The sequence below is a fragment of the Callithrix jacchus genome, chromosome 3 (assembly GCF_049354715.1).
Source record: "Callithrix jacchus isolate 240 chromosome 3, calJac240_pri, whole genome shotgun sequence".
NCBI classification, from domain to species: domain Eukaryota; kingdom Metazoa; phylum Chordata; class Mammalia; order Primates; family Cebidae; genus Callithrix; species Callithrix jacchus.
In genome coordinates, this window is record NC_133504.1 from 42,998,240 (window position 1) to 43,021,964 (window position 23,725).

The following is a 23,725-nucleotide window of genomic DNA, read 5'->3' on the forward strand; positions in this document are numbered from 1 at the left end:
CCAGATCCTTGATGTGAGGTGCCAGATCCCACAGCAGCCGTCTTAGTCACTGACTTCCTGTTTCAAGTACTCAGGAAATTGCAAAGTAACCAAGGAAAGGAAACACCCGAAGCTCAGCTTCCAATTTCTGCTGGTGCAGCCTTATCTGTCACATCATCATCCAGTCATTCATCCATTGAATTTCCACGAAGTCACTTCCATGGGCCAGGTACTGCGCTAAGCATTTGCAGGGAGTGGGGGAGGTATGATTCAGGAAGGGACATGAGGTGCTTGTATCATACTTATGCCAAAAGCAGGATGCCCAGGGGAATGATGACTAAGGGAGCTCGGAGTCCTTCCTGAGCCCCGAGGTCTCACTTCAGTGACTGAGAACAGACAGGGGCCTGCCTAGGTCTCTCCTAGCCCCTGACTACACCTGTGTATTAGGTCGGCTTGTGTCACAGGAATGACTTGAGCCAAGCAGAACAGAAGAATGTAAACATTTTGTTTGAACCACAAGATGGGGCTATGCCACAGTTTTGTTTTCTTGGTTAAAAAAAAGACACAGCCAAGTACTCGTCAGGCTGACTCTGAGCTGCCGGCTCATCCTGGGTTTCACATCACATGAGAAAGCTCAATGTTCCTGTTGTGCCTTGAGGGTGACCAGCTATCCCAATTTCCTCAGGACTATCCTGGCTTTAGCCCTGAAAGTCTTATTTACATCATGGGACCTGGAGTGGCTGACCGCCACCCAATAGCATCACCTTCTAGTAAATTCTGCAAGGCACTAGTGTGGCAAAAACACGGATTTTAACATCAGATGGACTCGGGTTCAAATCCTCGTGTGTGCTGCGTCACTTGCAAGCTGTGACATAGGGAAGTTCCTCAGTATTTCAAAACAGACACTATTCACTTCACATGCTCATCACCAGGGCCTCACCTCACCAGGCGTCCGCTTCCTCCGTGCTCATTCGTTCCTCGTCACTGGGCTCCGCTCTCTTCCTCAAACAGGCAGAGCTCATTCTGCCACTTTGCCTTTTCTGTTCCCTCTGTCTGGAAAGCTAGAATCTTTCCAGGTGGGCCCTTTCTTGCCTTTTAGTTCTCTGCTTCACTGTTATCTCCTCAGCGAGGTCCTCTCTAAACACTCACTGAAGACTACCTCCCCTGCTGGGCGCGGTGGCTCATGTCTGCAATCCAGCACTTTGGAAGGCTGAAATGGGTGGATCGCTAGGTCAAGACCAGCCTGTCCAAGATGGTGAAACCCCATCTCTACTAAAAATATAAAAATTAGCTGGCCTTGGTGGTGGGCACCTGAAATCCCATCTACTTGGGAGGCTGAGGCAGGGAATTGCTTGAACCCAAGAGGCAGAGGTTGCAGTGAGCCAAGATCGTGCCACTGCACTCCAACCTGGGTGACAGAGTGAGACTCTGTCTCAAAAAAAAAAAAAAAGACTGCCTCCCCCAATACTCCCAGATGCTCTTCTTCATCTTATCCCCATTTTGTTTTCTCTCTAGCACTGAGTATGATCTGGAATGGTCTTTTTTCTTGGCTGTGGGAGGCAGCCTTCTAAAATGGCTCCCAGTGATTCCCATTTCCTGCTATTCAAACCCTGTGAGGTGTTCTCCCCTTGAATGGGCCACCTAGGGACTTGTTCCTAACAAATAGGAGATGGCATAGTGATGGGATGTCACTCAAGATTAGTCATAAAGGACCGTAACTCTTGTCTTGCCGGTGCTCACTGTCTCTCTCTCTCACTCTCTCTGGTTCTTCTTGCTTGCTTACTCTGATGAAGCAAGCTGCCATATTGTAAGCTGCCTAACAGAGAGGTGTATGTGGCCAGGACTAGACAGCCTGCAGCCAACACAGCAAGAAATGGAATCCTAGGCCTGGCGCGGTGGCTCACGCCTGTAATCCCAGCACTTTGGGAGGCTGAGAAGGGTGAATCACGAGGTCAAGAGATCGAGACCATCCTGGTCAACATGGTGAAACCCCATCTCTACTAAAAATACAAAAAATTAGCCGGGCATGGTGGCGCATGCCTGTAATCCCAGCTACTTAGGAGGCTGAGGCAGGAGAATTGCCTGAACCCAGGAGGCGGAGGTTGTGGTGAGCCGAGATCGCGCCATTGCACTCCTGCCTGGGTAACAAGAGTGAAACTCCGTCTCAAAAAAAAAAAAAAGAAAGAAATGGAATCCTGCCAACAACAACATGAATGACTTTGGAAGCCACTTCTCCCCTAGTTGAGACTTGAGATGACTGCAGCCTGCGAGAGACCCTGAAGCAGAGAATCTACTAAAGCATGCCCCGACTCCTAACACACAAACACAGTAACATAATAAATGTCATTATTCTCCGTCACTAAGCTTGGGGGTAATTTGTTATGCAATAATGGATAACTAATACATTGATGTATTGTTTATTCCCCCTCTAGAATACTAGCACCATGATAGAAGGTACCTTTCCCATTTGGTTCACTTTGGTATGCCCAGGGCAAAAAACAAAGTCTAGCACATAGTAGGTGCTCAATTTTACTGAATGAGATAATCATGAGGGCACAGGCTGCATACAGGCCATGTAAGGACAGATGAAATAAATATTTATTGAATGAATTAGTGATTTAGAGAAAATTAAATGTGAGAAAAGGAAAAAAGAGAGTATCTGAGCCTATCTTTAACCATTGCTGTGGTTTGAATGTGTCCTCCCAAAAATTTAAGTGTTGAAAATTTAATCCTCATTGTAACAGTGTTGAGAGGTGGTAATTTTAAGAGGTGATTCTATGGATTAATGAATTAATGTCATTATCATGAAAGTGGATAGTTATCATCGGAATTCCTTATAAAAAGGATGAATTTGACCCAATTTTCTCTCTGTCTTGTGCAAGTGCTTCCTCCTTCCATCCTTCCACCCTTCTGCCATGGGACAACCCTCACCAGATACTAGTGGTGCCATGGTCTTGGACTTCCCAGCCTCCAGAACCATGAGCTAAATAAACTTATTTTCTTTATAAACTACCCAGTCCATGGTATTCTGTTATAGCAACAGAAAATAAACTAAGATAGTTATCAAATGGTTAGTCCCCTACTGTGGGCTCAAAAGATGTTAAATTGAATAAGTTAGTGAAATGAAAAATGAAAAAAATGAGGCATGGATTAGAAATGATAAGGATGGTGTTGTCACATTGGTGTGAAATGACAGTAAAACATCCCATAAGCCTGCATAAATAAGTCTAGCTTTTCACAGAATATTAAATGAGAAAAGAAGTTCCCAGAATAGTGTGTATATTCAACTTTTGTAAAAGCATACACATAAACACAAGTCTGAAAAGAGATACAGTCCTGCATCTCCTGATGACACTGGCCAACAGGGGACCACATATAAACAGTTGTTCCATGTGATCATAATGGAACTGAACAATTCCTATCATCTAATGATGTCATAGCCATCAGAATGTAGTAGCCAATGCATTGCTCACATTTGTGGTGATGCTGTACATAAACAAACCTACTGCACTGGCAGCCTTATAATAGTATAACACATACAGTTATGTATGGTACATAACAATTAATCATGATAGTAGACTATTACTGGGTTTATGTATTGATACTTTTTATTGTTAGAGTATACTCCTTCTACTTATTATTTTAAGTTTACTCTAAAATAGCCTCAGGCAGTTCCTACTCCCGAAGAGAGCACTGTTATCACAGACGACAGCTCCATGTGTGTTACTGCCCCTCAAGACCTTCCGGCAAGACAAGATGTGGAGGTGGAAGACAGTGATACTGATATCCTGACCCTGTGTAGACACAGGCTAATGTGTGTATTTGTGTCTTTCTTGTTAACAAAAAAGTTTTAAAGGTAAAAATAATCTTTTAATGAAAAAGGCTTATAAAGCAAGGATACTTAAAATACTTTGGTGCTGCTGTATGTGAGTTCATGTTTTAAGATAAATGTTACTTTAAAAACAATCCAAAAGTTTTTAAAAGTTAAAAAGTTTATAAAGTAACAACTTACAGTAAGCTAAGGTTAATTTATTATGAAAGAAAAATGTTTTTTATAAATTTTGTGTAGCCTAAGTGTCAGCTTATGAATTGTACAGTAGTATACAGCTATGTCCTAGCCCTTCACATCCATTCACCACTCAGTGACTTATCCAGAGCAACTTCCGGTCTTGCAAGCTCTATTCACAGTAAATGCCCTACACAGATGGACTATTTTTTATCTTTTATATTGTATTTTGCTGTACCTTTTCATGTTTTGATATATTTAAACAAATGATTCCCACTGTGTTACAACCGCCTAGCTTATTCAGTACAGTAACATGCTGCACAGATTTGCAGCCTAGGAGCAGTCGCTATACCACATGTCCCAGGTGTGTAGTCAGCTATACAGTTTGGGTTTAAGTACTCTCTATGAATCTCACAATGATGAAGCCACCTAATGAAACATTTCTCAAAGTATATCCCCATCATTAAGCAACACATGACCTTATACTAACATAAGTGCTTCTTGGTGGGCAGTGCAATTATGGTGTTTTTAAATTCTTCCCTTTTGGTTTTCAATATTTTCTACAACTGAAAGAACAAACAATATAGGTATTTCCAATTATTCTTAAAAATCAGAGAACAAATCCATAATGGATTGAAGAGTCAGTATCACAGAAGAGGTCATTGACAAGGAGGCAATAATCCAGTAAGAGGGAGAATGAGAGAGAGGACAGTGGTTGCTATGAGCAAAACCCTACTGCCGTTTCTAAAGCAAAATTTCTGGCTGAATAGAAGTAGCATTTGGTCTTGACCATCAATGGCATGCCAACTCCCAGGCTGCCACACTCACTCTACCTCGTCCTGACAGCTCTCTTTTTCTGAGACATTTCTCAGATCTGCCTTTCTAATTCATTTCCTGCCAGCACGCTGGCTCAGCCTTTATTTTTCTCACATCTGCATTTCTACTGCCTCCTGCTAGCACCCAGCTTTCCCAGTACTTTGAGGCTGTCTCATGCTCCAAAGCTAGAATAATATCCCCTAGTTTTTCTGAACATCCTTCTCATCTTAGCCTGTGCATAAAATCATGAGCGTCAAGACTGCCTCAGCCTTTAAAAACATCTTTCAAAACAACTTGATTGACACTTTCACTTTCCATCAGGAAGCCGGCATTTTACCTCCAAGATAACCACGACGTGTTTCGCAAAGTTCTGCTTCAAAATTAACCCAATGAATGATGAGCCCTTTCATAGCTACACAGATTTCAGGCATACCAGTTACTCTGGCAAACTATTTTTGAATAGCTGTCCAGCAGTTTACATGTATTTGTTCCTATTATCTTACATTTTGTTTTTTTTTTTTCTGAAATTAAGGCAAAAATAGGGAATACACACCATGTTTGTGAAGCTAGGTTAGGGTCCTAATAACTAGTTACTAGGAGCCTAGTACACTCCAGTAGCTGTGCTGCGAATCTAATTTCCCTAATATATGAAAGCATGGAAGGCTGGGTGCTGGGTACCACGGTGAATTGGCACTCAATTTTGAAGAACACTCAACACATAGCCAAAGTGGTAGAGGGAGCTTCAAGTCTGGGCTTCTTTCTGCTGGGACTGTCTCTAGAATAAGGACCAGGTCCTACCTGCAGTTCTCGGGTTTACAGACCAAAGACTCTCCAATATGTTAAAAAATAAAGGAAAGCTTCTCCAAAATATATAGGTGTGTTTAAACATAAGTGGTGTTCAGCAGTAGGCCAATCACTTTTTTTCAGGACACATAGAAGCTTCCATTTCCCAGCCTCCTTCCCCCTTGAGTGGGACCACATGACCAGTTCAGGCCAATGAGCTGTAAGCAGAAGAGATATACTGTATATCACCACTGGGCCAAGCATAGAAGAGTAGGCTGCATACTCCTCATGCTTTCTGCTGTAGTTGAGACCTCTTATCTTCCTATGATGCCATGGTCCCAAGAGAAAAGTAACCTGACTTGCTGATTCCCACAGGGGCAATTGCCCTGCAGCATCATCTGTGCCTGTTTAGAGAATAATTTGTTACTACAGCATAACCTAGTGCTGAATGTGTCTTCCAGAAAGTCACATGTTAGAGACAGAATCCCAAATGCAACAGCATTGGGAAGTGGGGCCTAATGAGAGGTGTTTAGGCCATGAGGGCTCCACCCGTAAGAATACGTTAATGCCATTATGAAAAGCACTCTTGGGAATGGGTTCTTTCTCTTGAACTCTTGCCCTTCTCCCTTCTGCCATGTGATGACACAGCAAGAAGGCCCTCACCAGATGCCAATACCTTGATCTTGCACTTCTCAGTCTCCACAACTGTAAGAAAATTTTGTTTTTTAGAAATTAGTCAGTGGTATTCTGTTATAGAAACATAAAATGAACTAAGATATCTAGCTTATCCCAGCAAATAAAAAATCAATTCTGGGTTTTTCAGTCAACAACTTGACAATTATTTTGACCTACTGATTTTTTTTTTTACAATGAAATAAGGTAGGCAAACAAGTGATTGTCTTATCTTTATTAGTACTATGGATCTAGAATACACAACGAACCTGGGCACCTGGCCTAACCCAGTACTACTTGTTTCCTTTGTTGCAGAAATTTGTTTTAATATCGAATTATCGAATGGTCTTATTTCAGCCCACTCTTCTAGCCTACTCAATCCCAACGTCACAGTGCTGAGTCTGTTACTTCAATCATTTTGGGGTTTCAAATAAGTTCTATATCTACAGTGAATGAACAAACATTTAATTAGCTAGATGAAAGGACACTGGTTAAAGTTGTTGTTCTTTATTTTGTTTTTAGTTTCTAAAGTAATAGCTTTCCTTTAAAAATAACTGGTTGAAATCCAAATACATTCCATATTACTGACTTCCTCTCTGTACTCCAGCAGAAGTATTAAATTGCTCAAATGTCCAGGGCACATAGAAATAATTATTTTGAAATGTCAGTTTTAGTTTGCATAAATATTGTCGTATGTATATTTTAACAAAGCTGTATTTTAACGGTGACTTTTATAGTACTTGCCCACCATTTTGATTAATAGTAATCAGACTGTTGTGCATTTTGTATATTGGCTAGACTTGTATGTAAAGACATTCTTATGTCCCTTTAATCCCAGCCCAAGTAATTACTACATACCTCATTTTATAGGACTTTTATTAGGGAATGCTTACTGAAAGTTTCACTTTGCCTTTGCCTTTAAACTTGGTCCTTTTATAGTATAAAGTAAATTTTATTAGGACTTTAGCATTTGCTTTTAAGATACTTAATTTTTACCACTGTTAAATAACGTATACTTTCCCTTAAGATTTAATTAAAAGTTCTGGGGGGAGATGGATGTGATAATAGTAACACATACTTACAGCAGACAGTACCACCTCCCCAAAAAAGAAAGATACAAAAAAAGAAAATGAAAATCACTCACAATTCTACACACCCAGTGGTGCATCATGCCACCCCTCACATAGCACGGGATCACACTGCTTATAAACTTTGTATTCTACTTCTTCCATTGCCTGTGTTATTCTCTTACAATGATTTTTAGAGGCTTCCTAGTACTCCAACATCTGTTTGTACTATAACTTAAGCATTTCCTATTGTAGAACATTTATTTCCAACTCATTACTATTTTAAACACTGTAATGTATATGCTCTTACATCATCTGTGTAATAGGCAGAATTTTAACTCTGGCCTCAAAGGGGTCCACATCCTAATCCTGGAACCCCTGAATATGTGACTTTACATTATAATATATGTTATTAAATTAAGGACCCTAAGATGGGGAGGCTATCATGGGTAGGACTCATCTAATCTCTAGTCCTTAAAATGAGTGAATCTTTCCCAGCTGTGATCAGACAAAAAGATGTGAGATGGAAGCAGGGTCAGAGAGATGCTGTGTTGCTGGCTCTGAGAACAGAGGAAGAGGCCACAGGCCAAGGAATGCAGATGGCCTCTGGGAGCTGGAAAAGGCCAGGACAGAAACAGACTGCCCCCTAGACCCTCCAGAAAGGAAAGCAGCCCTGCCGCAGCTTGATTTTAGCCCAGGGAGATGGATATCAGATTTCTGACATACAAAACAAAGATAAGATTATATTGTTTAAAGCCACTAAGTTTGTGAGAATTTTTTATGGTAGCAATAGAAAACGAATCCCTTGTTGTTAATTTGGTTATTCTTGAAATCAAAGAAAAACCTTTATTTTCAACAAAACTGCCTAAAAAGATGGTTCATTGATCCACTATGAGCAAATCTTTCACCACATACAGCACCAAAATATAAATTTAAAAAATTAAACACATATCCTACCCCTCTCACACACACATCTCCCAAAGGCCACACAACCCAGATGAAAGGAGAAAAATAATCAAACTCAATACCTTCACACAAAATGAGTCTTTGAATCAGGATTTATAAACATATATATTCTTTCCTGTGAGTGAAGCAAACAAGAAGAAAAACCAAAAAGTCAAAGGGGATAGACCACATGGCTCAGGCTTATAATCCCAGAACTTTCGGAGGCCCAGACAGGAGAACCACTTGAGCCCAGGAGTTCAAGACCAGCCTGGCCCACAAAGTGAGACCTTTTATGTTTCTACAGAAATAATACAAAAATTAGCCAGGTGTGGTGGTGCATGCCTGTAGTCCTAGCTACTCAGAGGCTTAGGTGGGAAAATCATTTGAGCCCAGGAATTTGAGACCAGCCTAGGCAACATAGTGAGACTCTGTCTCTACAAGAAATAAAAAATTAGCTGGGTGTGGTGACACATAACTGTGGTCCCAGCTACTCGAACAGCAAGTGGGAAGATTACTCGAGCCCTGGAGGTTAAGGCTGCAGTGAGCCAAAACCGTGCTGCTACACTCCAGCCTAGGCAACAGAGATGCTGTCATTAAAAAAAAAAAAAAAAAGCTGGGGTGGCAGGAAACCCAGCAAGGGGGTAAGGAAAAACTTAGAGATGAAGGCCTCACAAGATATAATACATGGGGAGGGAAAAAGAAGATGGCGTGGTAGGAGCAACGCAGGATTGCAGCTCTCAGTGAAGGTGCAGAAGGTTAGTGCAAGCTGCATTTCCAGACGGATCTTTGTTGCCCACAGAATGGGGAAACTCCCAGGTGTAGGAGAGACACAGGACGCCAGCGCAGCTGTTTCAGCTGGCGCGGCCGTTTCGGCCAGCACCGCAGCACAGCGGCACTCCGCACAAAATGCACTGGTCTGGGTGCCCTGTTAAACCAGCAGTCTGAGATTTGGGAGGGCAGATTAGCATATCCATCTGATTAAATGGGACTTGGACAGTGAGCCAGACCAGGAGATTCCCGGGGAGCGACGTTTGAGCCGGCACAGTGGGTCGCTGCATGGGAAATCACATAGATCCCAGTGCCCTATCAGCAGCCGACTGAAACACCTGGGAAAGAGTCAACCATTCAACCTTAAAAAAAAAAAGGGGCTTTGAGGCAGGGAGCCAGGTGATCAGGCTCGGTGGGTCCCACCCCCACAGAGACAAACAAAATGGCGATTCGAAACACTTGGGGTTGAGAGTTTCACTGCAGGCACAGCTGAACCCAGGACGGTGCAGCTCGGTGGGGGAGGGGCATCCGCCATTATCAAGGCATTCCACCCCTACTGAGGTACACTCCCATTGCTGATGCAGCCTGCCATTGCCAAGGCAACCCACCATAACAGAGAGACTCTGCCAATACAGAGGCAGGCCACCATCACCACAGCAGTTTTAACCACACCCATATAAACAGGACTACAGGGAATTACACTCTGCAGCAGGGCAGAGCCCACGGCAACAGGGCGGAGCCCACGGCAGCAGGGTGGAGCCCACGACAACGTGGCAGACCTCACAGCAGCAGGGCAAAACCTCGGCAGGAAAATAGTAACTAGACTGCCTCCAGGCTGGGCAGGACAGTGCAACAGATACTCATAAAGAAAGCCCTAACTCCCCGAGACAGAGCATCTGAGAAAAAAAAGGGGTTTTATGAGTTCTGCTGCAGCAGACTTAAACATACCTGCCTAACAGCCCTGAATGAACAACGGAGCTCGCAGCTCAGCACTTGAGCTCCGATAAAGTACAGACCATCTCCTCAAGCAGTTCCCTGACTCCTGTATATCCAGAGTCACCTCAAAAAGGACTGATCAGACTGACATTTGGCCGGCATCATTCTGGGACAAAGATAGCAGAAGAAGAAACTGGTAGCATCCCTCACTGTTCTGCAGCTGCTACAGGTGTACCCCAGACAAGCAGGGCCTGGAGTGGACCTCAGCAGTCATACAGTGGAGGGGCTAGACTGTTAGAAGGAAAACTAAGTAACAGAAATACTTCATCATCGACAATCTGGGTGTCCACTCAGAGACCCAATCGAAAAGTCAGCAACTACTAGGACAACAGGTGGATAAATCCACAAAGATGGGAAGAAACCAGCACAAAAAGGAGGAAAACACCCAAAACCAAAACACCTCACCTCATACAAAGGACCTAAACTCCTCACCAGCAAGGGAACAAAGCTGGATGGAGAATGAGTGTGATGAAATGACAGAATTAGACTTCAGAAGGTGGGTTATGAGAAACTTCTGTGAGCTAAAAGAACATGTTCTAAATCGATGCAAAGAAACTAAGAACCTTGAAAAAAGATTTGAAAAAAGATTCGAGGAAATGATAACAAGAATGGATAACTTAGAGAGAAATATGAATGAATTGAAGGAACTGAAAAACGCAACACAAGAACTTCATGAAGCATGCACAAGTTTCAACAGCAGAATTGACCAAGCAGAAGAAAGAATATCAGAAGTTGAAGATCAACTCAATGAAATAAAATGAGAAACCAAGATTAGAGAAAAAAGTGCAAAAAGGAATGAACAAAGTCTCCAAGAAATGTGGGACTATGTGAAGAGACCTAACCTACATTTGATAGGTGTACCAGAATGTGACGAAGAGAATGAATCCAAGCTGGAAAATACTCTTCAGGATATTATCCAGGAAAATTTCCCCAACCTAGCAAGGCAGGCCAATATTCAAGTCCATAAAATACAGAGAACACCACAAAGATATTCCGCAAGAAGAGCAACCCCAAGGCACATAATCGTCAGATTCACTAGGGTTGAAATGAAGGAGAAAATACTAAGGGCAGCCAGAGAGAAAGGTCGGGTCACCCACAAAGGGAAGCCCATCAGACTCACAGCAGATCTCTCGGCAGAAACTCTACAAGCCAGAAGAGAGTGGGGGCCAATATTCAACATCCTTAAAGAAAAGAACTTTCAACCCAGAATTTCATATCCAGCCAAACTGAGCTTCATAAGTGAAGGAAAAATAAAATCCTTTGTGAACAAGCAAGTACTCAGAGATTTTGTCACTACCAGGCCTGCTCTACAAGAGTTCCCGAAAGAGGCACTACACATAGAAAGGAACAACCAGTACCAGCCATTCCAAAAACACACTAAATGATAAGGAGCAACAACAAAATGAAGAGTCTGCATCAACTAATAGGCAAAACAGCCAGCTAGCATCAAAATGGCAATATCAAATTCACACATAACAATATTAACCCTAAATGTAAATGGACTAAATGCACCAATCAAAAGACACAGACTGGCAAATTGGATAAAAATCCAAAACCCATCAGTGTGCTGTATCCAGGAAACCCATCTCACATGCAAGGATACACAAAGGCTCAAAATAAAGGGATGGAGGAAGATTTACCAAGCAAATAGAGAGCAAAAAAAAGCAGGAGTTTCAATTCTCATCTCTGATAAAATAGACTTTAAAGCAACAAAGATCAAAAGAGACAAAGAAGGTCATTACATAATGGTAAAAGAATTGATACAACAAGAAGAGCTAAAGATCCTAAATATATATGGACCCAATACAGGAGCACCCAGATATATAAGGCAAGTTCTTAAAGACTTACAAAGAGACTTAGACTCCCACACAATTATAGTGGGAGACTTTAACACTCCACTGTCAATATTAGACAGATCAACAAGACAGAAAATTAACAAAGATATCCAGGACTTGAATTCAGACCTGGAACAAGAAAACCTGATCGACATTTACAGAACTCTCCACCCCAAATCCACAGAATACACATTCTTCTCAGCACCACATCACACCTACTCTAAAATTGACCACATAATTGGAAGTAAAGCACTCCTCAGCAAATGCAAAACAATTGACATAATAACAAACAGTCTCTCAGACCATAGTGCAATCAAGTTAGAACTCAGAATTCAGAAACTACCTCAGAACTGCACAGCTTCCTGGAAACTGAACAACTGGCTCTTGAATGTTGACTGGATAAACAATGAAATGAAGGCAGAAATAAAGAAGTTCTTTGAAACCAACGAGAACGAAGACACAACATACCAGAATCTCTGGGACACATTTAAAGCAGTCTCCAGAGGAAAATATATAGCAATAAGTGCCCACATGAGAAGAGTGGAGAGATCCAAAATTGACACCCTATTATCAAAATTGAAAGAGCTAGAGGAGCAAGATTAAAAAAACTCAAAACCTAGCAGAAGACAAGAAATAACAAAGATCAGAGCAGAACTGAAGGAGATGGAGACACGAAAAACCCTTCAAAAAATCAATAAATCCAAGAGTTGGTTTTTTGAAAAGATCAGCAAAATAGACAGACGACTAGCCAGACTGATAGAAAAAAAAAGAGAGAATATGCAATAAAAAATGATAAAGTGGAAATCACCACAGATTCCACAGAAATTCAAACCATCATCACAGAATATTACAAACAACTCTATGCACATAAACTAGTAAACCTGGAAGAAATGAATAAATTCCTGGACACTTGTGTCCAGGAGGAAGCTGAAACTATGAATAGACCAATAACAAGGTCAGAAGTCGAGGCAGCAAATAAGAGCCTACCACACAAAAAAAGCCCAGTCACAGCTGAATTCTACCAGACACACAAAGAGGAGCTGGTAACATTCCTTCTGAAACTATTCCAAATAATCCAAAAAGAGGGACTCCTTCCCAAATCATTTTATGAAACCAATATCATCCTGATACCAAAACCCGGCAGAGACTCAACAAGAAAAGAAAACTTCAGGCCAATATCCCTGATGAACATAGATGCAAAAATCTTCAATAAAATACTGGCAAGCTGATTGCAACAGCACATCAAAAAACTTATCCATCATGATCAAGTAGGATTCATCCCAGGGATGCAAGACTGGTTCAATATATGCAAATCTATAAATGTAATTCACCACATAAACAGAATTAAAAACAAAAACCACATGATTATCTCAATTGACGCAGAGAAGGCATTTGACAAAATTCAACAGCCCTTTATGCTAAAAACCCTCAATAAACTCGGTATTGAAGGAACGTATCTCAAAGTAATAAAAGCTATTTATGACAAACCAACAGCCAATATCATGCTGAATGGGCAAAAACTGGAAGCATTCCCTTTGAAATCTGGCACTAGACAAGGATGCCCTCTCTCACCACTCCTATTCAATATAGTACTGGAAGATCTAGCCAGAGCAATCAGGCAAGAAAAAGAAATAAAGGGTTTCAAATAGGAAAGGTGGAAGCCAAATTGTCTCTATTTGCAGACGACATGATAGTATACCTAGAAGACCCCATCGTCTCAGCCCAAAAACTCCTGAAACTGATAAGCAACTTCAGCAAAGTCTCAGGATATAAAATCAATGTGCAAAAATCACAAGCAAACCTATACACCAATAATGGACTTAAAGAGAGCCAAATCAAGAACGAACTGCCATTCACAATTGCTACAAAAAGAATAAAATACCTAGGAATACAACTTACAAGGAACGTAAGGGACCTCTTCAAGGAAAACTACAAACCACTGCTCAATGAAATAAGAGAGGACACAAACAGATGGAAAAACATTCCATGTTCATGGTTAGGAAGAATAAATATCGTGAAAATGGCTATACTGCCCAAAGTAATTTATAGAATCAATGCTATCCTCCTCAAGCTACCATTGACTTTCTTCACAGAACTGGAAAAAAACACCTTGAACTTCATATGGAACCAAAAGAGAGCCCACATAGCCAAGTCAATTCTAAGCTAAAAGAACACAGTGAAAGGCATCACACTACTGGACTTCAAACTATACTACAAGGCTACAGTAATCAAAACAGCATGGTACTGATACCAAAACAGAGATATAGACCAATGGAACAGAACAGAGGCATTGGAGGCAACACAACATATCTACAACCATACAATCTTTGATAAACCTGACAAAAACAAGCAATGGGGAAAGGATTCCCTGTTTAATAAATGGTGTTGGGAAAACTGGCTAGCCATGTGCAGAAAGCATAAACTGGACCCCTTCCTGATATCTTACACTAAAATTAACTCCAGATGGATTAAAGACTTAAACATAAGACCTGGCACCATAAAAACCCTAGAAGAAAATCTAGGCAAAACCATTCAGGACACAGGAGTAGGAAAGGACTTCATGACCAAAACACCAAAAGCATTGGCAACAAAAGCCAAAATAGACAAATGGGATGTAATCAAACTCCACAGCTTCTGCAAGGCAAAAGAAACAGTCACTAGAGTGAATGGGCAACCAACAGAATGGGAAAAAATTTTTGCAGTTTACCCATCTGACAAAGGGCTGATATCCAGAATTTACAAAGAACTCAAACAGATTTACAGGAAAAAAACAAACAAGCCCATTCAAAACTGGGCAAAGGATATGAACAGACACTACAAAAGAAGACATATATGAGGCCAACAAATATATGAAAAAATGCTCATCATCACTGGTCATTAGAGAGATGCAAATCAAAACCACATTGAGATACCATCTCACACCAGTTAGAATGGCGATCATTTAAAAATCTGGAGACGGACTGCTAAGCCAGCCAGGCCTGCACAGGCGTGGGCTCTGCCGGGCTTCATGCTTGGCGCTGGGCAAACATTTTTCCCACTTACCACGGGATGAAGCTGCTTGCCAGGGCTCTCCATCTCTGTGGATCTGTAAGGCACAAATCCTCCAGGAGGCTGGTAGCTGGCCAGGGATGTGTGGGGCCCCGGAGAGGGTGCTGCACTCCCATCCAGGCTGCTAGACCCAGGGCTGATCTCCCACCCTCTGGAGCCTACACTACTGCCAGGATCATGCGGCCAGATGACGCCAACATGGCCGGCAATGTCCATGGGGGGGGACCATCCTGAAGATGATCGAGGAGGCGGTTGCCATCATCAGCACCGGCATTGCAACAGCCAGAACAGGGAGCGCTGTGTGGCTGCGCTGCCTTGGGTTGAGCGCACCGACTTCCTGTCGCCCATGTGCATCGGGGAGGTGGCCCATGTCAGCGCAGAGATCACCTATACCTCTAAGCACTCGGTGGAGGTACAGGTCAACGTGTTGTCTGAAAACATCCTCACAGGTGCCAAAAAGCTGACCAATAAGGCCACCCTCTGGTATGTGCCCCTGTCGCTGAAGAATGTGGACAAGGTCCTCGAGGTGCCTCCTGTTGTGTATTCCCGGCAGGAGCAGGAGGAAGAGGGCCGGAAGCGATAGGAAGCCCAGAAGCTGGAGCACATGGAGACCAAATAGAGGAACGGGGACATCGTCCAGCCAGTCCTCAACCCAGAGCCGAACACTGTCAGCTACAGCCAGTCCAGCTTGATTCGCCTGGTGGGGCCTTCAGACTTTACCCTACACAGCTTCATGCATGGAGGTGTGACCATGAAGCTCATGGACGAGGTCGCCGGGATCGTGGCTGCACGCCACTGCAAGACCAACATCGTCACAGCTTCCGTGGACGCCATTAATTTTCACGACAAGATCAGAAAAGGCTTCCTCATCACCATCTCAGGACGAATGACCTTCACGAGCAATATGTCCATGGAGATCGAGGTCTTGGTGGACGCCGACCCTGTTGTGGACAGCTCTCAGAAGCGCTACCGGGCCGCCAGTGCCTTCTTCACCTACCTGTCTCTGAGCCAGGAGGGCAGGTCGCTGCCCGTGCCCCAGCTTGTGCCCGAGACCGAGGACGAGAAGAAGCGCTTTGAGGAAGGCAAAGGGCGGTACCTGCAGATGAAGGCGAAGCGACAGGGCCACGCGGAGCCCCAGCCCTAGACACCCTCCTCCTGCCCCCAGGGCCCCGAGTAGCCATGGCAACAGGCCCAGTATCCAGTCACTTAGAATTGGGCCAGAAACCCAATTCACATTGAGAGCAGGTGTTGTCTGAAGTTTTCGTATCACAGTGTTAACCTGTACTCTCTCCTGCAAACCTGCACACCAAAGCTTTATTTATATCATCCCAGTGTTGATGCTACAGTGTTGTCCCGAGTGCCGGGAGGCATTCCATGGAAACTCTCGGGAATGCTTCCAAGCACACTGTAAGGTATGGGGAGAACCCAGCACCACTAATAAAGCTGCTGCTTGGCTGGGAAAAAAAAAAAAATCTGGAGACGACAGATGCTGGAGAGGATGTGGAGAAATAGGAACACTTTTACACTGCTGGTGGGAGTGTAAATTAATTCAACCATTGTGGAAGACAGTGTGGCAATTCCTCAAGGTCTTAGAAATAGAAATTCCATTTGACCCAGCAATCCCATTACTGGGTATATATCCAAAGGACTATAAATTGGTCTACTATAAGGACACATGCACACAAATGTTCATTGCAGCACTGTTTACAATAGCAAAGACCTGGAACCAACCCAAATGCCCATCAATGATAGACTGGACTGGGAAAATGTGGCACATATACACCATGGAATATTGTGCAGCAATCAAAAACAATGAGTTCGTGTCCTTTGTAGGGACATGGATGAATCTGGAGAACATCATTCTCAGCAAACTGACACAAGAACAGAAAATGAAATACCGCATATTCTTATTCATAGGCAGGTGACAAGTAATGAGAACACATGGACACAGGGAAGGGAGCACTACACACTGGGGTCTATTGGGGGGAATAGGGGAGGGACAGCGGGGGTGGGGAGCTGGGGAGGGATAGCCCGGGGAGAAATGCCAAATGTGAGTGAAGGGGAGGAAGGCAGCAGAACACACTGCCATGTGTGTACCTATGCAACTGTCTTGCATGTTCTGCACATGTACCCCAAAACCTAAAATGCAATAAAAATAAATAAATAAAAGAGTATAATTGGATCGTTTGCAACTCAATGGATAAATGATTGAGGGGATGGATACCCCCATTCTTCTTGATGTGTTTCATATGGCATGCCTGTATCATAACATCTTATGTACCCCCCAAAACTAAAACTTTTTAAAATTTAAAAATAAAATATATTAAAAAATAAAAAGAATACATGGACAGCACCACTATGCACATTCTCAAACCTATTCAATCCTGCTTGTCATAGTATATTCAGGAAATACTAAAGTAAGCAGAGCAATTTACTTTTTTTTTTTTATATAGAGTCTCACTCTGTCACCCAAGCTAGAGTGCAGTGGCGTCATCTTGGCTCACTGCAACCTCTGCCTTCCAGGTTCAAGCAATTCTCCTGCTCCAGCCTCCTGAGTAGCTGGGATTACAGATGCACACCACCACACCCAGCTAATTTTTGTATTTTAGTACAGACAAGGTTTCACCATGTTGTCCAGGATGGTCTCGAACTCCTGACCTCAAGTGATCCGCCTGCCTCAGCCTCCCAAAGTGCTGGGATTATAGGCATGAGCCACCATGCCTGGCCAATTAACTTTTAACCATGCATTTAGGTTATTTCTCTGGCTAAAAGCACTCCACAAAAATAGAAATAAATTTTTAAAGGAGGTGTATTTCTTTTTCTTATTTGGTAATCTTTTATTATGTTTTCTTGGTTTGTTTTTGCTTGTCTTTTATATAGAATAAGCAGTTTAGCTTGGACTTGTGTAATATAATAAAATGTAAAAACTCAAGCTATTAAAGAACTTAATAAAATAACGGAAAGTAGTGGGTAGGTTCTGCATGATAAGTAGACTGTCCACAGCTCTGAACAGCTGAGGAAGTCTACGTTTTTTCCTGTATTCATTTTAATCACTAGGGGGCAACATAGACTATACCTTTAATAATTATATAATCACAGTCAGACTGTGGATATGCGAAGTGAAAGCAGAGAGACGAGTGGCAGAAGTTCAAAGATAAAAGCTGCAAAAAAAAGTCATCAGTTAATTTAGTGAACTGCATGAAATCGTCAGTAACCAGTTATTTTAGCAGGAAAACCTACTGCGTGAAGTCTTAGGAGCTTTCTCTTTTTATATTTTATTTATAATTTTTGTAGAGACAAAGTCTCCCTATGTTGCCCAGGCTGTTCTCCAACTCCTGGCCTCAAGCAATCCTCCCACTTCACCCTTTCAAGTAAAAGATTTTTCTCTTAAATTTTGAAGAAAACCAAGTAGACATGATCATTGTGCTCTGAAAGTCATGCCTAGAATCATGCAAAACATTTAAAAAAGTCATGAAACATGGAATCCTTTTTTTCTTATCAAGCATACATTATCAATTACACATCAGTACAATCACTTTTTTCATGTCGAGAGTGCCCAACCAATATGGCCTTATTTTGGTTTTTTCCTTTTTTTTTTTTTTTTTTTTTTTGGCGGGGGGAGGAAGGCAGGAAGGAAGGGAGGAAGCGGGGAGGGAGGGAGGGAGGGAGGGAGGGAGGGAGGGAGGGAGGGAGGGAAGGGAAGAAAGGAAATCAAGCAATGAAAGAGACATTGCCGACTTGGATCTAGAGGTTTACAAGTTGATTTCTTTTTTTTGAGAGAAGGAAAGAAAAAAAAAAAAAGTAAAGGATAGGAAGAAAGAGGAAGAGAAAGAGGGAGAGTAAATGGAAATATTGCTTTATTTTGAAAAAAATTGGGTATTAATAATGGCCAATCAATGTTTCATTTAAACTTATGGGTAGGTGTGATGTGGTATTGACAAGAATGTATATTTTGTGTATTTGAAGTGGAGAGCTCTATAAATATTTATTAAGTTTACTTGTTCTGGATCTGAGTTCGAGTCCTTGATATCCTTATTAATTTTCTGTCTCATTGAATCTAAGTCTCCTATCTGGGTGTTAGGATCGTTAGCTCTTGTTGTTGCATTGATCCTTTTACCACTATATCTTTGTTGCTTTAAAATCTATTTTATCCGATACAAGAATTGCAACTCCTGCTTTTTATTTATTTATTATTTATTTTTGCTCTCCATTTGGTTGGTAAATCTTTCTCCATCCCTTTGTTTTGAGTCTTTGTGTATCCTTGCATGTGAAACAGGTCTGGATGTAACATGCCGTTGGGTTTTGGCTGTGTCTTTTGATTGGGAATTTAGTCAATTTAAATTTAGGGTTACTGCCATTTGATGTTGACTGGCTGTTTTATCCATTTGTTGGTGTAAATTCTTCTTTATGTTGGTGCTCTTTACTTTTTGGTGTATTTTTAGAAAGGCTAATACTGGTTGTTTCTTTCTGTGTGTAATGCTTCTTTCAGAAGCTCTTGTAAAGCAGGCCTGGTGGTAATAAAATCTCTGAGTTCTTGCTTGTTCATAAAAGATTTTATTTTTCCTTCAGTTGTGAAGCTTAGTTTGGCTGGATATGAAATTCTGGGCTGAAGGTTCTGTTCTTTGAGGATGTTGAATATTGGCCCCCACTCTCTTCTGGCCTGTAGAGTTTCTGCCGAGAGATCTGCTGTAAGTCTGATAGGCTTGCCTTTGTGGGTTATCCGACCTTTCTCTCTGGCTGCCCTTAGTATCCTCTCCTTCGTTTCAACCCTGGTGAATCTAACGATTATGTGCCTTGGGGTTGCTCTTCTTGAGGAATATCTTTGTGGTGTTCTCTGTATTACCTGGGGTTGAATGTTGACCTGCTTTGCTAGTTTAGGAAAATTTTCCTGAATAATATCCTGAAGGGTATTTTCCAGCTTGGATTCGTTCTCTCTGTCGCATTCAGGTACACCTATCAAACGTAAATTTGGTCTTTTTACATAGTCCCACATTTCTTGGAGACTTTGCTCATTCCTTTTTATCCTTTTTTCTCTAATCTTTTCTTCACGTTTTATTTCATTAAGTTGGACTTTGACCTCTGATATCCCTTCTTCTGCTTGAACAATTCGAGTGTTTAAACCTGTGCATACTTCTCGGAGTTCCTGTATTGTATTCTTCAGTTCCATTAATTCACTCATACTCCTCTCTAAGTTGTCTATTCTCAATAGGATTTCATCAAACCTTTTTTCAAAGTTCCTAGTTTCTTTACATTGGGCTACAACATGTTCTTTTAACTCACCGAAGTTTCTTATTATCCATTCCTTGAAGAGTGATTCTGTCATCAGGAGGCGCTCGTTCTCCATCAAGCCTTGTTCCATTGTCGATGTGGAACTGTGATCATCTTTAGAGGGAGAGGCGTTCTGACTTTGAGTATTCTCAGCTTTTTTACGCTGGTTTCTTCCCGTCATTGTAAATTTATCCTCCTGTTGTCTTTGAAATTACCAACTTTCAGATTAGGTCTCTTGAGTGGACGTCCAGGTTGTTAGTTCCCAGGGCCAGAGCAGCGGCGTTAAAACTGATGGTGCTTTTCTGCCCAGGATTCTCCTGTCGGGCTTCCTTCTTGTGTCTGTAGTAGGCGACTCTGCCTTCCTGGGGCTCCAAACCTCGGTCAGAAGGGGAACCGGTCCTGTTTACTCTGCGCCGAGCGCTGCCCCGTCGAGGTGCCGGCGGAACCGCTGCGCCCACCACGAGAGTCGCACTGACGACTCGTGTGTTTCCACCACTGGGGGATCTTCTGCTCCGTGAGCGACCAGACTTTGTCTGAAAGTGTGGCATCCTCTAGTTCTCCGCGCCTTCCCTGAGAGCTGCAATGCCGGGATGTTAGCGATTGGCCATCTTGGATCGTTCTCTTTTTTTTTTTTTTTTTTTTTTTTTTTTTTTTTTTTTTTGTAGAGACAGGGTCTCACTGTGTTGCCCAGGCTGGTCTCAAACTCCTGGCCTCAAGCTGTCCTTCCACCATGGCCTCCCAAAGCACTGGGATTACAGGTGTGGGCTACTGCACAGCCAGCTTTGCTCTTTACATTACATAATGTACATAAACTCATGTCATCCTTGTTCAGGTTTAAAAAACATGAAGGAAGCTTCCAAATGGGGAAAGATCCAGTAATGGAGGGAAAATGAAACGCCACTTTAGGAATTGTGTTTTGATTTTCATACTTACTAGTATATTTAAAAATATGTTTTTATCTTCACAATGTTTTTATTGTATGTATTTTCATTATTAAATGCTATACACCTATTTTGAGAAATGCTGGTTACAATAATGAATGCATTTTTTTAAAAAGAAAACTAAGATCTAATTTTTGTGCATCTCTTTTGCTATTTTCCTTAGGAGTTAGTTCCTAGAAGTTTTTCAGGTACCCAACATATACGGCCAATCAACCAATTTATAATCCCATCCCACAAGCATAGAAGTACCTCCCTCGCTTGCCCAACCAATGTGGCCTTGTTTTGGTTTCTCTCCTGAGGTTCAATTTTATATTTTTCCAGTTGTTTCGTGTTCTTTCATTTAAATTGATGATAGCAATTATATGGAACAATGCTACGGAAACGCCTGGTTCAGTCTAGGCCCCATTGCTTACCAGACAGATAGTCAATCACTGAGATGACAAGTGTCGCCAGAGAAGAAGGCTTTATTACATTGTGGGTGATGTCAGTCAGAGAGACAGAAGCCAAACCTCCAATCCGTTCCTTCCCCAGTCCTAAAGTTAACGATTTATATAGCAAAAAAGGAAAACAGGGAGGGCAAGGGAGATGAGTAGGTCAACAGGCAGCAGGCGGTTGAATGAGGGGTCTAGTGTCTCATTGTAACCACTATAGGGAAATGGGAATTAGGGAGGGGTAAGGAAGAGGAGTTGGTTTGCAGGTAGCCGGTGCGTTTGTCAGTTCTCCAGCTTCAGTTCTATGGGTACCCCGCTTATGAGAAATTTTAGCCTGTTTCAATAAGATAGTTAATTAGGGGTGCTCTGTGCCAAGCTCCATCCAAATGCTAACTCATTTAATCCTCACAACTTTGTGAGGTATGTTGCTATTATCATCCCCATTTTACAGAAGAGGAAACTGAGGCATGGAGAGGTTAAATATGCAGTGAAGCTGGAGTCAGAACTCAGGCAGACTGGCCCCAAAGAATATGCTGTCTAATAAAGCCTCTACTAAAATGGAAAGTTCTGGAAACCAGCATTGGTTTTCTCTTCTGCCTCCTTTATTAATCAAGTGGTTCTCATTCTCCCCGGCATGAGCATAATCCAATGTGTACTAGTTGTCACGTGGACGTACACCTGGTGACTGGTGTGTGAAAGTTCGCATCGTAAGGACTGTGGTAACATTTTTTTTTTCTATCTTTGCCTGTGGTACTTTGTCTCCCAACCATAGGATAATTGGAATATTTTCTAGTAATTAAAACTCACTTCTGGCTAGGCAAGGTGGCTCACACCTATAAATCCCAATACTTTGAGAAGCCAAGGAGGGCCGATCAATTGAGCCAGGGGTTCAAGACCAGCCTGGCAACATCGCAAAACCCTGTCTCCACAAAAATAAATTTAAAACAATTAGCTGGGCATGGTGGCTTGTACCTGTAGTCCCAGCTACTTGAGAGGCTGAGGTGGGACGATCACTAATCCCAGCAGCTGAAGTCAGCAGTGAACCACCATCATACCACTACCCTCTAGCCTGGGCAACACAGTAAGACTCTGTCTCAGAAAAAAGACTCACTTCTTTAACCACTACGTAATTGTATCTTTCCTCATACCTTTTCCTTCACATACACACCGCTGTACACCAGATACCACCATGGGTACTACAGACAAGTCAGACAGGCAAGCAAGCCTGTATTGGTTCTGGTGCTGCAACACAGATCCCCAACAAACAAGACAATCTGTTTCTTTTCCATTTCACAGTCCCAGGGGCAGGAGTCCAGGTCTCAGACAAGCAGGGAACTCTATGGGTTTAGGAGGCCCAGGCACGTATCTTGTTGCTCTTCTATACCCTGGAGCAGGAGTCGGCAAACTTTCTGTAAAGGGCCAGAGAGTAGTATCTTAGGCTGTGCCTGTCAAAACTCTGGATTTGCAGGTAACTGAATTTTGTGCTCTGATACAATTTTATTCAAGAAGCAGGCCACAGGCCATAATCTAGTGATCCTATAGCAATGCTCCTTAGGCTCTGATGTGCAAATCACCTGAGGAGCCTGCTGAAATGAGAATTCAGGTGCAGGAAATCTGCATTTCTAATGAGCCTTGGGTGAAGTCAATGAGTCAGACCACTCTTTTAGCAAGGCCCTGGTGTGCTGTCCTCATCAGCACCCAGTCTCCTGAGTACTTCTCCCCGTGGGGAGAGGGAAAAGGAAGAGCACACCCCTTCCTTAGAGTTGACCCATCACTTCTGCTCACAAACAACGCAGTCCCACGTGGGTACAGGGGAGGTGGAAAAATTCAGTCTGCAAGCTGAGAAGCCTGCAGGCAGCTAAAGCTTCTCTTCCTGCCATGAAATCCACCTGCTCACACTCCTGTCCACACCCATTCCGAAGAGGGAAACGTTCCTGCTCCGGTTCATGCTCAGGTCTCAGCTTGAGCCTTGGTTCTCAGCCCCTAGCAGTGTCCCACCGCCAGCGTCACACCCCTCCCGTGGCTGCCTTGCTTTGCAGCTCCCCTTACCAGTTGGCGGCCTCTGCATCCATCTCACCTCTGTCCTCTCCTCCTCCCATTCCAGCTGGGCTGGCTGCAAGGACGCCAGCCACTGACACTTGCCACCCAGCATGCACACCCCCACCTTGTC

The 23,725-nt window shown here is 42.6% G+C and overlaps 1 pseudogene; it reads left to right on the plus strand.

The window, feature by feature from the left end:
• The first annotated feature begins 14,900 nt into the window (after positions 1–14,900).
• LOC100405328 (cytosolic acyl coenzyme A thioester hydrolase pseudogene) lies at positions 14,901–16,267 on the plus strand (annotated as a pseudogene).
• Positions 16,268–23,725: the final 7,458 nt, after the last annotated feature.